Source organism: Acartia tonsa, chromosome 11 (genome assembly GCF_053477335.1).
Source record: "Acartia tonsa isolate MP-2025a chromosome 11, ASM5347733v1, whole genome shotgun sequence".
In the NCBI taxonomy this organism is placed as follows: Eukaryota; Metazoa; Arthropoda; class Copepoda; order Calanoida; family Acartiidae; genus Acartia; species Acartia tonsa.
In genome coordinates, this window is record NC_137270.1 from 39,201,813 (window position 1) to 39,216,361 (window position 14,549).

A 14,549-nucleotide genomic window follows, 5' to 3' on the forward strand; every position below is an offset into this window, starting at 1 on the left:
AAATATGAAATTATTCAGAGTACATCATATTAATTTGATGTACATCCCCTATGATGATACACAAAACTATCCCATCTGTAGATCAATATTATAGGTTAAAAGTCTGGGGATTTCTAGTTTTAACCAACCAATCAAAGTTTTTTTTATCTGTAGCTTAAGATTTCGGTAACTACTGAACAGAGCGACTTCTCTATCTTATTGAAGTTTCACATAGGTTCCGAGAAGGTTTTAGCTTATATTTTAGATTGGGTTGGCTTTAGGCTATTTTTCTTCCATTCCTACTCTTCGCAAACATAGCCAATATGTTGTAGGGGCGAATCCGCTAGTACAGTACATACATATATATATTTAATCTCACCCCTGTTAGTTAATATACTGTTAATGTTATATAAATGATGGTGATATTAAATGTTATTTAGACAACTCAAACTTCTCCCTCCAAAGATCATTTAGTTAAAAGTAGTCAATTTAGCAAAAAACTTTGATAAAACAAATAAATAAGGGTGTTTATGACACCCTTGTAATGGGATTATTACTGCAAAAAGAATTAAGTAATAAAATACATAAAATATTTAAAACCAAATGCTACTACCCTCTCTAAGGCCTCTAGGGGCACTTAAGGTAGGGGGTTTGAATTCTTTCCTTCCCACTTTCAATTTTGATTTTCAAAAGAACAGTAGAATAACTTTGGGAGGTTATATTTTTTCTTGGGAGATTAATAATAAACTTTCCCCAATAATATAGCTATAATCCTTCCAAGGACCTATGAGAAGCTACACACACAGATCCTGTTACTTTTATATAAGGATTATATACTTTCGTTTCTTATTTTAAGTATGTTTTTGTGCAACTATATTTCTTAAACTATTAACCTTAATTTTGTAACTTTATATTAGAAATACTTTGGAAACTAAGTATATATTAATATTATTTGAATTAACTGCACTTAAGATTATTTGGGCTTATATTGATTGACATCATGCATATGTTCAGTTCAGAAAGTTGCCGTTCAAAACAGCAAAATTTAATAGCTATTCGATATTTGTTTATGATAATAAGTAGAGGGACCCGCTTTTATTTTTAGTTTTTAAAAAAAAAATTTAAAACTGGGAAGGGGAAGGCATTTTTTCTCTTGGGTCCCACCCTCCTCCAAAATAGTTATAAACTATCCCAGGACCTATTAGAAGCTTTGCTGTAAAAGAAAAACCATATCAATTCCAGCAGAAAGCGAGATCCTTTGGTACTAAAAGACACAGATATAAACATCCTGTTTAGAATTTATTACATACAATGCTTGAAAATGTTCTTTTCGAATTTAAAAAGAGTTTTTTTTCTTTAATAATTTCCAATGTAAGAAAAAAGTTTGAAAATTGCATTTTTATCAAAAAAAAATATTTAGCTTCTGCCCTTGAGTTCTATTATTGCATTATTTTCAGGGAGGGAGGAGGCACTGGTGATTTTAAAAATCTGAAACAACTTCTATGTTCCAAAGCAGTAAAATTAGTAAAATTTTTTGGGAAATATTTTTTTGTCCCTTATCAATCCCTGATTAATAACCATAGATTAATGGATGTAAAATATACGTGGATATTATGACAGGGGGGAAATTGTCATCAATTTAGGTTGCTAACATGAACATCACTTATTAGTCAGTTCGTTTTTACAGTAGGAGGGGATGGAGTAAAGGGGGTCATTATTTTAGCCAGCTATAAGTTTCGCATTATTAGAGTAAATGATCATCTGGTGTAATAGAGTGAAAATGATTTCAGTTCAAATTATTAAGAATCTTTACATTACATGTTTTTCATTTGTATCAGCTAATTTTTGTATATTTGTTGAAAAATCTACATATATACAAATTATTTATTTCAAACAAGTATGACAACATGTTTCGAACTAACGTAAATGTATAAAAAAAAAATTTGTCACTTAATTTTCCTGCGATGTATAAGTTAGCCTAGTATCTAAAGCGTTAGTGGGAAAACCCTGAGGTTACTTTAAACCCCAATTTTAGGTATATTATTAAGACAAAGCCTAAAATATTGTGTTCAAATTGTGTCAAAAATGATCCTTGTGACGTAATAAAAATGAGGGATTATTCATCTCTTTTTTAGGGGATTCTCTTTCCCACTTCTCCTTTTATTTCCCTCATTTTATTACGTCACATGGATCATTTTTGGCACAATTTTGACACAATTTGGGCTTTGTCTATTATTAGGAGTAGCAATAGCCACACTAAAGTTGAGGTTTGGACGTAGGTCCATCCATTCATGACAATGACTTAGTTTAATGTTTATAGATTATTTAAAGATTAAACACTATCAATATTTATCCTTTTTGTACTTTTTTCACAAATGGTTAAATCTTGTTATTGCTGTGCTGCTAAAGAACAACATTATGGTTGATAACATACAAAAAATATGAATGACAGAGTTGCTACGCTCCTGCATGTAAACATACATATTGTATATTGAAAACACATGTCTTAAAGGGTGTGCTAACATTTCCACCAATTAGTAAATTGTCAAATTTTCAGAACTGCATATTATTACAACACAGGGGTCTAAAGGGATAAGGCAATTCCAAATAATGATACACAAAATTACCCCTGCTGTAGATTACAATTAGTATTGAGACGTTTGGACACTCAACATAATACACTAACTTATCAAAATACAATTAAAGTCCTTAAAGTTATTTATTCAACGAATAAAAAAACTGTATAATAAAACTTAGTGAAATAAACAGCCAAATGTCCCCTCCCTTCCTGTTAAACATTATGCAGATGTAATAATTTACGCAAGTGATGGCACAACTCTTCTATATGTATATTACAATCACTATGTACTAAACATCAAATGAACAATCAGGGTCATTTAGAATTTTAAGAAAATACAGTAAAAGCATAGAAATTGTATTTTACCAGTAAAAAGACTGAAATATTTACTTAGAAGACGGATTCACGTTTATTCCTTAGTTAAAAGTAGCTTAGCATCCTGTTAAAATGCAAAAAGACCAACAAACGTTGTAAAACAGAATGTACAAAAACTGCAGCAAAATGTTGATCATCTAACATTTATAAGCATATAGGGGCCCCAGGAAGGTTAAATTTTGGGGAGTTCGGATACTTCTAGTAGAAAAGGACAAACATAGTTTAAATAAGATTTAAGGGAGAGTAAGGATGTTCTATGGGCATTTTTTTTTTTGGGGGGGGGGTGGGGGTGGTTGAATACATAAGCCCAATAAGAAGCTCCCATGAAAGGCTGAAGCCGTTTTCAGTACTTAAACACATACACTTAATTGTTTAATTTTGAAGATAAAAACTCTAATTTCCAAAATCCTCTATAGAGCATAAGGAACCTATATACATAAAAAAGATGTGTATTCACTTCCGCACATGTGTAACATTAGCAAATCCTCATAGCAGCATTTTATTAATACAGCACAAACTGTCCCTTCCCTTTGTAATGTGCTCATCATTTAACACCAGCCAATTATTTGTTACTAACGACTATGCTCCTAGAGACCTCTATTTAGGGGATGAGGTTAACTCGACCCTCCAATTTTTGTTCTTATTTTTTTTCAAGGGGCGAGCTACCCTCCACCAAAATAGTAATTAACCTTCCCTGGACCTATAAGAAGCTTAACTGTAAAGGAGAACTAAATCGGTAAAGCGGTTAGCTAGATCCTGTTACTTTGATACAGGGATAATACCTTTCACAATTAAAAAACAAATTGGATATGAAATAAAATGTGGAATTGAACGCACTCTAGAAATATAAGGAAACTTCAAATAGGGATTTTTCTTTGTTTCCCTACACATATGTAGCAGATTTTTTTTCAAGATTCTTTTGATAAAAATAAGAAGTAAAATGTATGAATTACTCAAATATTAAAGAATGCATATTTCAGTTTTAGATGCTTGGAGCAGTTAATTGCCTGTGATAATTAAGATCCTTAAAACGGCAGAAATTTTTTATATCCATATTTCTATTTTTCATTAAAATGTTTTAAATTTTATGAAATGACATATAAAAAGTTGAAATCATCCCAAAGACTAGAGTTTTAATTCCGAGCAAATTATTATTATTAGAGCCGTTATCGAGATATTAAGGATTAAATATATAATAAGTACAGAATGAATCAATTTATGTTTCAAATTATTCCTAAATCTTAAAGGCTAAAGCTTGTAACGAACGAACTTTTAAGAAGCCCCTTAGAGCTATAAACATGTGTGTGTGTGTGTGTGTGTGTGTGTGTGTGTGAGCCTCTCGGAGTCAGTGTGCATGTGCGTGCGCGTTTGTTCCCCCCCCCCCAAAAAAAAACAAGTTCAGTGTGTGTGTGTGTGTGTGTGTGGTGTGTGTGCGTCTCCGACCGACGGATGTTGGGATAATAAGTCACCCTCTAGCACTCTGTAGCATTGCGTACAAAACAACCACAAAATTAAAAATAGCAAATTTTACCCCAAAAAGTCATATAACTAAACAAATATGCTTAAATGCACAAAAATTTAAAACAAGCCATTTGCGATATTTTAAGTAACACAAGACATACAAAAAAATAAAGCATATATTTTAACTTTTTTGTAGTAACAACAACTAGAAGCCCATATAACACATCTACCCTTATGCTACCCCCCTAAAAGATTAATCTCCCCTTAAAACAATAGCTAATAATGAAAATAGATGAGGGTGGGGTTGGCCGCCACCCCTTCCCCCCCTTTATCTTATAAGAATTGTTAAGGGAAGGGCTGTTGTTATAGATTTTGGGGGAATTTTTAATAGCAGGGCTTTTATACATTTTGGGTGTGAATTTGTCCGTCTGTCTGTTTGTCCGTAACGGATTGCTTTGCCATGAATGTCAATTTAGGCATATAAAATAATTTTAAAATTGGATTTCAAATTTTCTCAATAAGGTAATAGTTATTTATCATATTTTCGTAATATTGTGAATGCTAGAAAGGATATTAAAATTATTTCAACAATTTTGGTCATGTGATCAAAATTTGAATTTTCCTTCTACTATTGCCCCCTCTGGGGGCGAAGTAGGTGGAAATTTAAATTTTTGTCACTTGACCTTAATATTGGTGAAATAATTTTGAATGACCTTTCTTGTATAAGCAATATTAATAAAATACGATACTTGGTTTTGTCTCATTCTCTATCTTTTTCTTAAATTCAAAAAAGTCTATCAAAAAATTTACATCATCTAAGGGTGAACAATAAATATCTCTGTCTTTTTTTCTCTATATTTCTTCCCCCTCCCCCCTCCCTCACTTTTCTGTCTATTTCCTTCTCTCTCTCCTCCTCTTTTGTACGTTCATTTATACAATAGAGATAACCTAGAGACAGCACAAGGGAATTTTGTTTACATTATGTATCAGCTATAAATTGTTGAATATCTTAGGTTAAAGCTTTCCTTGGGTGAAATATTTAAAGAAAATATTTCCTCCATCATAGAATGTGAAGCGTATGACACAACATATAATAAGTTAGTTATAAATAATTTAATTTCTTATAATAAAGTTATCTTTCTAAAAATTATATCATTGCAAAATTTAGTTGCAAATAATGTTGCCTATAGGGCTGTATTTCATATACAACAAAAAGTGAACAAAGGTTTCTTTTTAAGAAAAAAATGGGGTCAGATTGACCATCTATGTCTAATGTTTATACCCACATCAAATATTATATTATAACAATGTACAGTAGAGTGGATCAATTTTGGACATTGAATTTGTTATCAACATCTACAGTTTAAACGTCATATAAGAAACCTAAATATAAAAAATTGATTTTGTCCTTGAGGGGAAATGGGGGGAAGGTGTTTCCATGCATTAAAAATTTTAGAAGTTTATTCTGGAGGTGCAACTTTTTTTCTTTCAAAGTATTGCTTTATGCATCTTTTTGAATTTGTCTTGTTGATTAATATAAGAATATCAAATTGGTTTTAAAAAATACTCATCCAAGCATGAAAAATCTTAAATTAAATGTAAAATCTCTTGGTTTTTAAATTTATTTATGGATTTTTCTTGCTAGGATCAATAGTTTTAAAAACAGATTTTTTATTCTCATTCTACTTTTCAAGACAAAATTGGGAAGGTGCATAAAGCTATACTTTGAAAGAAAAATAATTGCCCCCCCCCCAAAAAAAAAAAAAAAAATTCTCCCCACAAGTGTCTTTCTAAAAGTTTACATGCATCAGCGAGCCTCCCCATTATTCAAAATATTTTCTTTTCATTTTTTGGTCTCTTATATGATGTTCAGACAGAAAGTGTATGTAGCACATTTAAAATTAGAAAATCATTGAAAATCAAGCCACTCTGATGTACAGCATTTATTTCTTCAATTCCACAGTACAAAATTATTCCTGTATTTAAATTTAACATATCATATAGGAAAAAATATTCTTGTATTTAAAATTAAAAATCATGTTGGAATTTTTTTTACAATTTTTGAATTTTTTAATAATGTACAGCAAATTATTTTCTTTTTATCTCATGTTTTGAAATTTATAAGATAGTTAGAATAAATTACAGAAATAATGAAAGATTTAAAGAAGAGAGCGTCAGGGGGGGGGGTCGAGGGGGGGTTTCCCCCCTCAGGAGAGGGGGGGTTGAGGGGGGTCTCCCCCCTCAGAAAAAGCTTGGGCTTAAATCTTCAACAAATAAAGAAAACAAAATTATTTTAAAAATTACTTTTTTATCTTAAATATTATTATTTTTGTGACACTTGATTTTGAATGACAAAAAATGTTGCAATAAATATTACCCACTGTATGAAATGTTAAATTAGAAATCAATAATGATGTTGGAAAATTTATTCTCATTTTATACTCTGAAAAAAGGAATTGACAAAAAATAATAATTTTTATTCCAAACTTTTAAAACAGCATGCCTATTTCTTATTGGTTGACACTCAAATTAAAATAAAATAATGAATATTATTTCAAGACCAGAAATAAATTTGAAATAAATAATTTTCTTTCCCGTATATTTTTTATTCCAAAATGCCAAGAATTAATTTTGAAATAAAATAATTTTCTTTCCAATATTTTTATTCCTTTTTCTTATTGGACGTCATTTTGTGTCCAATGAGAGACTAGTGTTTAAATATTTTAAAGCTTATTACAGCATTTATTTTGAATATGATAATAGCAACATTCTCACATTAAATGTGATAAAAGATTTTATAATAATTATCTTGCACTATAAATTTCTTAACTCTTAAATTGTTAATGTTGGTCTATCTTTATTTGAAAGTTCGAATTTTATGGATGTTGACATCCTTGTTTTCAAGAATTTTTGAGGGATTTTATTTTGAATTGTAATTTTGTCGTGTAAGAGACTGTAGGATGTCGGAGTTAACTAGGTTTGACTTTAGCAGTTATTTATTACCACATCTATATGTTGTACTACCAGGGATATACGGATAGATCTTTAGTAGTTATTTATTATTATATCTATATGTTGTACTACCAGGGAAAAAGGGGTAGATCTTTAGTAGATATTTATTACCACATCTATATGTTGTACTACCAGGGATATAAGGATAGATCTTTAGTAGTTATTTATTATATCTATATGTTGTACTACCAGGGATATAAGGATAGATCTTTAGTAGTTATTTATTACCACATCTATATGTTGTACTACCAGGGATACAGGGTGGGGCAAATAAGACCGGACAAACTTTAAACAGCCATAGCGCCAAAACTACTTGACCAATCAGGACGTTTGACCACACTATAAAAAGCTTAGGTAATGACCTTTTAGCACAAAGAAATTTTTGGACGAAGATAGACGTGTACACCGAGCTGGCCGCGCATGTGTTCAACAAGGCAGATTCCAAATGCGCCGGTGGTTAATGCGCAAAATCACATAACGTAGGGTCCGATAGGGAAGGAGTTGGAATCTTGACCCCAAATTTTGTGGGTGTCTTAGGCTCATTGAGACACACATTTTGCCGTGTTTAAATCCATTTTAGCTCAATCCTAGCCGAAATGAGATCGATTTTTCAAGATTTTGAGCCTTAAGAAATCACAAACAGTAGGACCCGACAGGGAAGGAGTTGGAAATTTGAGCCAAAATTTTGTGTGTGTCTTAAGCTCATCGAGACACGCATTTTGAGTACTTAAAGTCCACTGTAGCTAAATCCTAGCCCAAATGAGAGCAAAAACATGGATTTTGTTAATTTGGCGGTTACTCATGTTCCTAGGGAAATGTGGCCTCCCAGCAGCCCGATCTTAATTCAATGGACTTTTGGGCCTAGGGCTACTTTGAAGCATGCACCAATAGACGTGCCTATACCACAAAGACCTCCCTAATTGCCACTATCAAGGAGAACTACGCCAGCTTGGACAGGTACATTTTAACCTGGAACTGCCGGCGGTTGAGGAGGCGGGTAGAGGCGGTGATTGAGGCTGGCGGCGATTTTGTTGAATTATCTACTAGTCATATACCTATTTAGCTTGCCAGTTTTTAAAATTCAATAAAATCTTTAAAATTGACGATTTTATGTTTATTTGTTTAGAAGTTAGAATTTGTCCGGTCTTATTTGCCCCACCCTGTATATGGATAGATCTTTAGTAGTTATTTATTATATCTATATGTTGTACTACCAGGGATATACGGATAGATCTTTAGTAGTTATTTATTATATCTATATGTTGTACTACCAGGGATATAGGGATATATCTTTAGTAGTTATTTATCACCACATCTATATGTTGTACTACCAGGGAAAAAGGGGTAGAACTTCAATACATAATAACAAAGATAACAACATCCATAAAAGCAAAGCTCTTAAACGTTAGGACATACGAACAATTACACTTGTATAGTGTCAGATCTGAATAATCAGAATATTAAGTCGAACAAAACAAAATTGTAGGTAAGTAAATCCGATGAAAAAATGCATAAATACATGATATTGTTTAAGGACATACTTACATTTTTAGGACTTGATTATAGAGATTATTTGTTTATAACAATTTACTTTGTTGTCCTAGGAATCAGTATTCCTAAAATCAGACCAAACGGATAATTTTATGTTAAAAAGTTAAAAATCAACATGTTTAAAATGGACGTACGGACTTTCTGGTAACAATTATAGAGTTGCTTTGCTTTCTAACTCATACCTAACCTTTATAGGAATCATCATGCAATTTTGAAATAGATAAGACAATTTTAACATGCCTAAATTAACGAAAAGAGCTATCCTTTACGTACGGACGGACAGACCGACTCCAATTATAGAAAAGATTCGCTTTTCAAAAGAAAAACACACACACACAACAATGATCGAAATAAGATTTAAAACGTCCCAAACTCTGTATAAGTCTTTATGTTGAAATGTTATATTTAACTATTTAAAAGTATACTGTTCTTTATAAATATTACTAATAAAAATAAAGGTCCTGGTTTCTTCTTATATTTTTAATACATAATTATCCTATCCCCGAATTCCTGAAAATTGATAGAATTTTATTTTGACACTTATTTCGCCTACTGTTTTTCTTCAATTTGAAATGACTTTATTGGATTAGATTGATTTATTTTTGAGACACTTTGACAATTTAGAATTTGAATACAATTTTTCAAGCACTTTTTTTTTATAAAAGGTTTATTCTGTAAAGCTGCAATTAAATTTTGTCCGTACAACAAAAGGTTGTAACGGAACCAGCTTTTAGTGCCTAGTAAAAAATGACGTCCTACAATACAAATTACAAATTCACTGGTCTATACTGGCCTATCATTGGTCATTGGTATTGTATGACGACATTATTTATTAGGCATTATAAGCTGCTTCGGCGTAACGGAAATATCTCAACCGCAAAGGGCAGAAAAAATCAAGAATTAAACCGCAGCCGCTTCTCTCATTAGTTTACATTATTTCGCAGTCTTAATCAAGCTATTTGTTAGCAAACACGGACTGACGGCTGCCGAACCTTAAATCTTTAATTTGCAATTTTCTGCACCTTTTGGTACCATTTCCAAAATCTTAATTTATCGGTTTATTACCGTGAATATTTCTTAATTTTGGGGGGAGAATTAAAGCGCTTTCAATCAATATTACAAATATCAATATAAACAGCAGCCTATCTTTGTCTTTAAGTCCTTTCTATTAACCCTTAACGGTCGGGGGGGGGGGGGCGTTGAACGCCCCCCCATCCGGTTTTTTCTATCTCATTTTCTGTGTGTGAAAGATAAAGAGCCCAAACTGCTTGACTTTTTAAGTATGGGTATGACACATAACTGAGAGTTGGAATTTTTTGAATATCTCCATCCTGGCGGGCACAGGATGCCAGCACACCTGGCAGGGTCATCCAGGTAAAGAACAAAAATTTGTTTTTGATTTAAACAAAGCATTTTATCTTACCAAAATACTAAAATATCCTCTAGTAGTACATCCTCATATTAAATACAGGTGTTCAAGTCAATTTCAGGTTCCAGGTATGATCCTGCAGGTCCTGATCCTGCAGGTCTCCAGAAATCTTTAAAATGCTCCTGTGGGCGCAATTTTTGACTTAGAGTGTCTCAACCATGACACTTTGGTTGAGTATGACTTCCGAATTAGCGGGAAGTTCTTGAGATCTGTTGGCGAACATACAAACCCCCAATACCAGGAACCATCAAGTTTCAACAGCAGGTTTGATTATAGATTTATTGATGAAATTATTTCAAAGTCCTGAAGTTCTTATGGTTTCAAATCCCTGGTATACTAGGGTTGTTCACGCACTATGAGACCAATGATAGGCCCAATTTTGTTCTCCGAAATCTTCACACACTCATATCTCATTCAAAAGTAAGAAACGTGGCGCATCAACATATAAACAATCTATACCGCGTCACTTTATGAAAGGAAAGTCAAACAAGACGACATTTGCGCTTAATTTGGGATAATGATAAGGAATTAATTTCGAACTTGATAAACACAAAGCTTCCTCGAAAAGAGGTTAAGACACACCCCCCGTTTGAAAGTCAAATTAACTTCCTTAACGAGATTCAAGGTTTTTTTGCGCTGAGCACTAGCAACATTTCTCACTAAACTCAACTCACCATAATCACATGAGAATGGCCACATCCCGAAAACCGTGACCATTTTTGCTCCTAACTAAATGAAACCCCGTGAAATGCATACACAATATTATACTCCTCACTAGGACTCATAATAGCTCACATTTTAGGATAGAAGGATGGGGATTGGTTTGTACCATACAACATTCCAGGCACATGACATTCACAAGATCACATACACAAATCCTAAAATGGATAATCCTATTAATCACGATGTTGTAAATATAACAACTTATACTAAATAATAATCATTTCATAATCAATAGGTAATAATCATTATTAATAATCAATAAGTACCTATGAAATCAGGTTGAAATGTAAACAAATAATGGTAAAATATAAAACGAAATAAATCTTAGACAAGAAAATTAAGATTTATAGGTACTTAAAACTAAATTTGTTAAGCATCAAAAAGAGTAGTAAGAAAAAATATTTCAAAATCCTTGGGCAGAAAGTTTTTCAAACTTAATGAATAAGAACTGTACTATCTTAATCAACAATAAAACTTTTCAATACTTAAATAATAGCAAAATAATAATAATATTTTTGTTAGAATTTTCATCAAAATTATGAAAAAAAATACCAATTTTTCTTTGTAAAAGAATATGAGACTTTAAATATGAATTTTCAATCATTCCTTGATCTGAATAAAAATGTTTTACTTGATTGAAATTCAAATGCAATTTTAAAAAAAATCTGCTAAAAAAAATACTTGATTTTTTTCTTAGAATAAATATCGAATCACGCAACCTCGACACATTTATTCTTTTTTGGTAAACTTTTCAGGTAAGTTTTATAATGAATTGTACTTTTGAAAAGAAATTAAACTCAATAAAATTAAATTTGAGCATATGAAACAGAATAAAAATTAATCGCATTTCGGTTGATTCTTATTTTAGGCATAAAATAGGCATATGAAAATGTGGCTTTTTACTAAAAAAAAATGTTCTCAATTTTCATAAAATAAGAATCAATTATTGATCATAATTTTTAATAACCGCTTTTATTTTAATATCTGCGATAAAAATGAAGGAAAGGTTAATTTAAAATATGCATAGTTTATCTTAAATTAATTCTGTGATATTCATATAAATAATAATCAATATTTTAATAATATCATACATCGTGTTCATTATTATAAATGCTTATCTCATAGAAAATAGAGTTTACATTTTTAAACATGAACGAAAATATATGTACCTAGGAAAATAATTGCTATAAAATACTTCTCAAGGTTTAAAATTGTCCGAAGTCGCTAGGTACATATATTACTACGAATCTCTGCTCTCGGAATGAAGAAAAATCTTTACGCGTGGATTATTAGGAATCCTTGCCTCCGGAGTGAAAGAAAAACCTTTATTTGCTTACAAATTAAAACAAATATCTTGATTTTTTGTGATAATCTTTTTAAAATAATAATAAGAAATATTTTAAACATTATCATAATAATTTTACATGTTGTGTTCTTTACTTTAATGCATTATCTCATATGAGAATCTGAGAAATAACATTTTTTTTTTTAAGCAAACGTGAACCATGAAAAAAAATACCTCGAAAAATAATTTTAAAAAATCTATTTTTCTCAATCTAAAAAAATCTGCAAAAATCATTTGGTAGTTAATACACACAACTTTTGCTTTTCGAAGTCATACTTAAAGAAACAAAATCTTTTAAAATCTGCTTTAAAAGTCTAAACAATTTTGTAGAATTTTTGTGCTTAAATATGAACAATAAAATTAGTTGAATAATGAATACTTATTCTTTACAGAACCCTTTTAGGTTCCCTTCACAAGCTTAATATATAACTTGTATTATTTTTTCTTTAAAAGATCATTTTCACACATAAATAGTTTATGTTGTAAATTAGATTTGTGGGGTTGGTAGACTTTCAATAACTTTCTGGCGGCAACACCCGCCATATTGCAGGCCCTTTACCCTGTGTCGGGCGGCCAGCTTGGCAGCAGCCAGGTCGATTCTTGATTCACAACAACACCAACCTCATTATCAGAACCGGCTGCAACACAACCAACAGCGTCAACTGCAGAAATAACAGGTTTCTCAATAACAGCATCACAAGCAGAACCAACAGGTTCATCATTAACAGCTACGGCAGACCCAACCGGTTCATTATCAACAGCTACGGCAGTACCAACCGGCTCATTATCAACAGCTACGGCAGTACCAACCGGTTCATTATCAACAGCTATGGTAGTACCAACCGGCTCATTATCAACAGCTACGGCAGTACCAACCGGCTCATTATCAACAGCTACGGCAGTACCAACCGGTTCATTATCAACAGCTACGGTAGTACCAACCGGCTCATTATCAACAGCAACGGCAGTACCAACCGGCTCATTATCAATAACTACCGCAGTACCAACCGGTTCATTATCAACAGCTACGGTAGTACCAACCGGTTCATTATCAACAGCTACGGCAGCTTTAAACGCAGATTTCTGCTGACCAGCTCCATAGTCAGCACTTGTACAGATAAAACCACTACCAAAAATGGTTCGCCACAACATAGACTGGCCCACTTTCTGGTAGGTTGATGGAAACACGTCAGGATGTGTATTTCCAATGATGATATCTAAGCCTCCACTAATATATGTAAATCTTTCTGGCGGCATCTTAAATATTTCGGCGGCGGTTTCCGGATGGACCGAGCGCATCTCGTTGCCACCTCCGAGGTTAGGCATAACAGCTGCCTCAAATTCTCTCAAATTACCATCCCTGTCCTTCAGATAGAACACCACATTGCGGCAGGATGATTCACTACCGTCAGCAACAGAAATGTTTGTATATCTGCCGGTAGATTTCAGCTTCAACTTGTGGGACATCTTCTCAGATATAAGTGGTAGATTCGCACCAGAATCAAACATGACGGCGGCATGGCAGGCGCCGCCGCCAGGTGCTACAACTGGAACTATTTGCAGCAGAAAGGTACATGCGCTAGGCGCAGAACTTGATTTGTAGACCGTATTCACACTAGCACTAGCCTCATGCAACATACGACTATGATAACCGTCGCAATTATTGGTGCCACAGACACCAAGCTTATCCGATTTATTACAATTGTCAGCAGCATGACCATCACACAGGCAGAGTTCACACAACTTATTCTGCTGGACAACTTTTTTTCGGTCAACAACATCCATCTTCTTAAATATGGGACAACGGAAAATAGGATGTTTATCCTCGCAACTTTTAATAGGACATGCACTATTCCACTTGGAAGTTTTGTCCTTTCCAGCCCATCCATTCTCATTGTCACTGCGGCCAGACACTTGCGCGGCGGCAGCTCTGTCACAATTTCTCTTGCCGGCGCTAGTGTCATAGGACATATCACCGGCCAACATTGCTCCCCTGGTCCTCTCCAGCAGTTCTACAATCTTCTGGATGTTTGGTTGGTTCATGCTACCTAGCTCCATCATAATTTTCTCTCTCAGACTTTCAGGGCACTTGTCTT

At 32.9% G+C, this 14,549-nt stretch overlaps 1 protein-coding gene across 1 annotated transcript in view; it reads right to left on the reverse strand.

Annotated features, from left to right (window-relative positions):
• The window catches only part of LOC145332112 (vascular endothelial growth factor receptor 1-like), a 106,089-nt gene that overhangs the window by 43,625 nt on the left and 47,915 nt on the right, over positions 1–14,549 (reverse strand). The window lies entirely within an intron of this gene.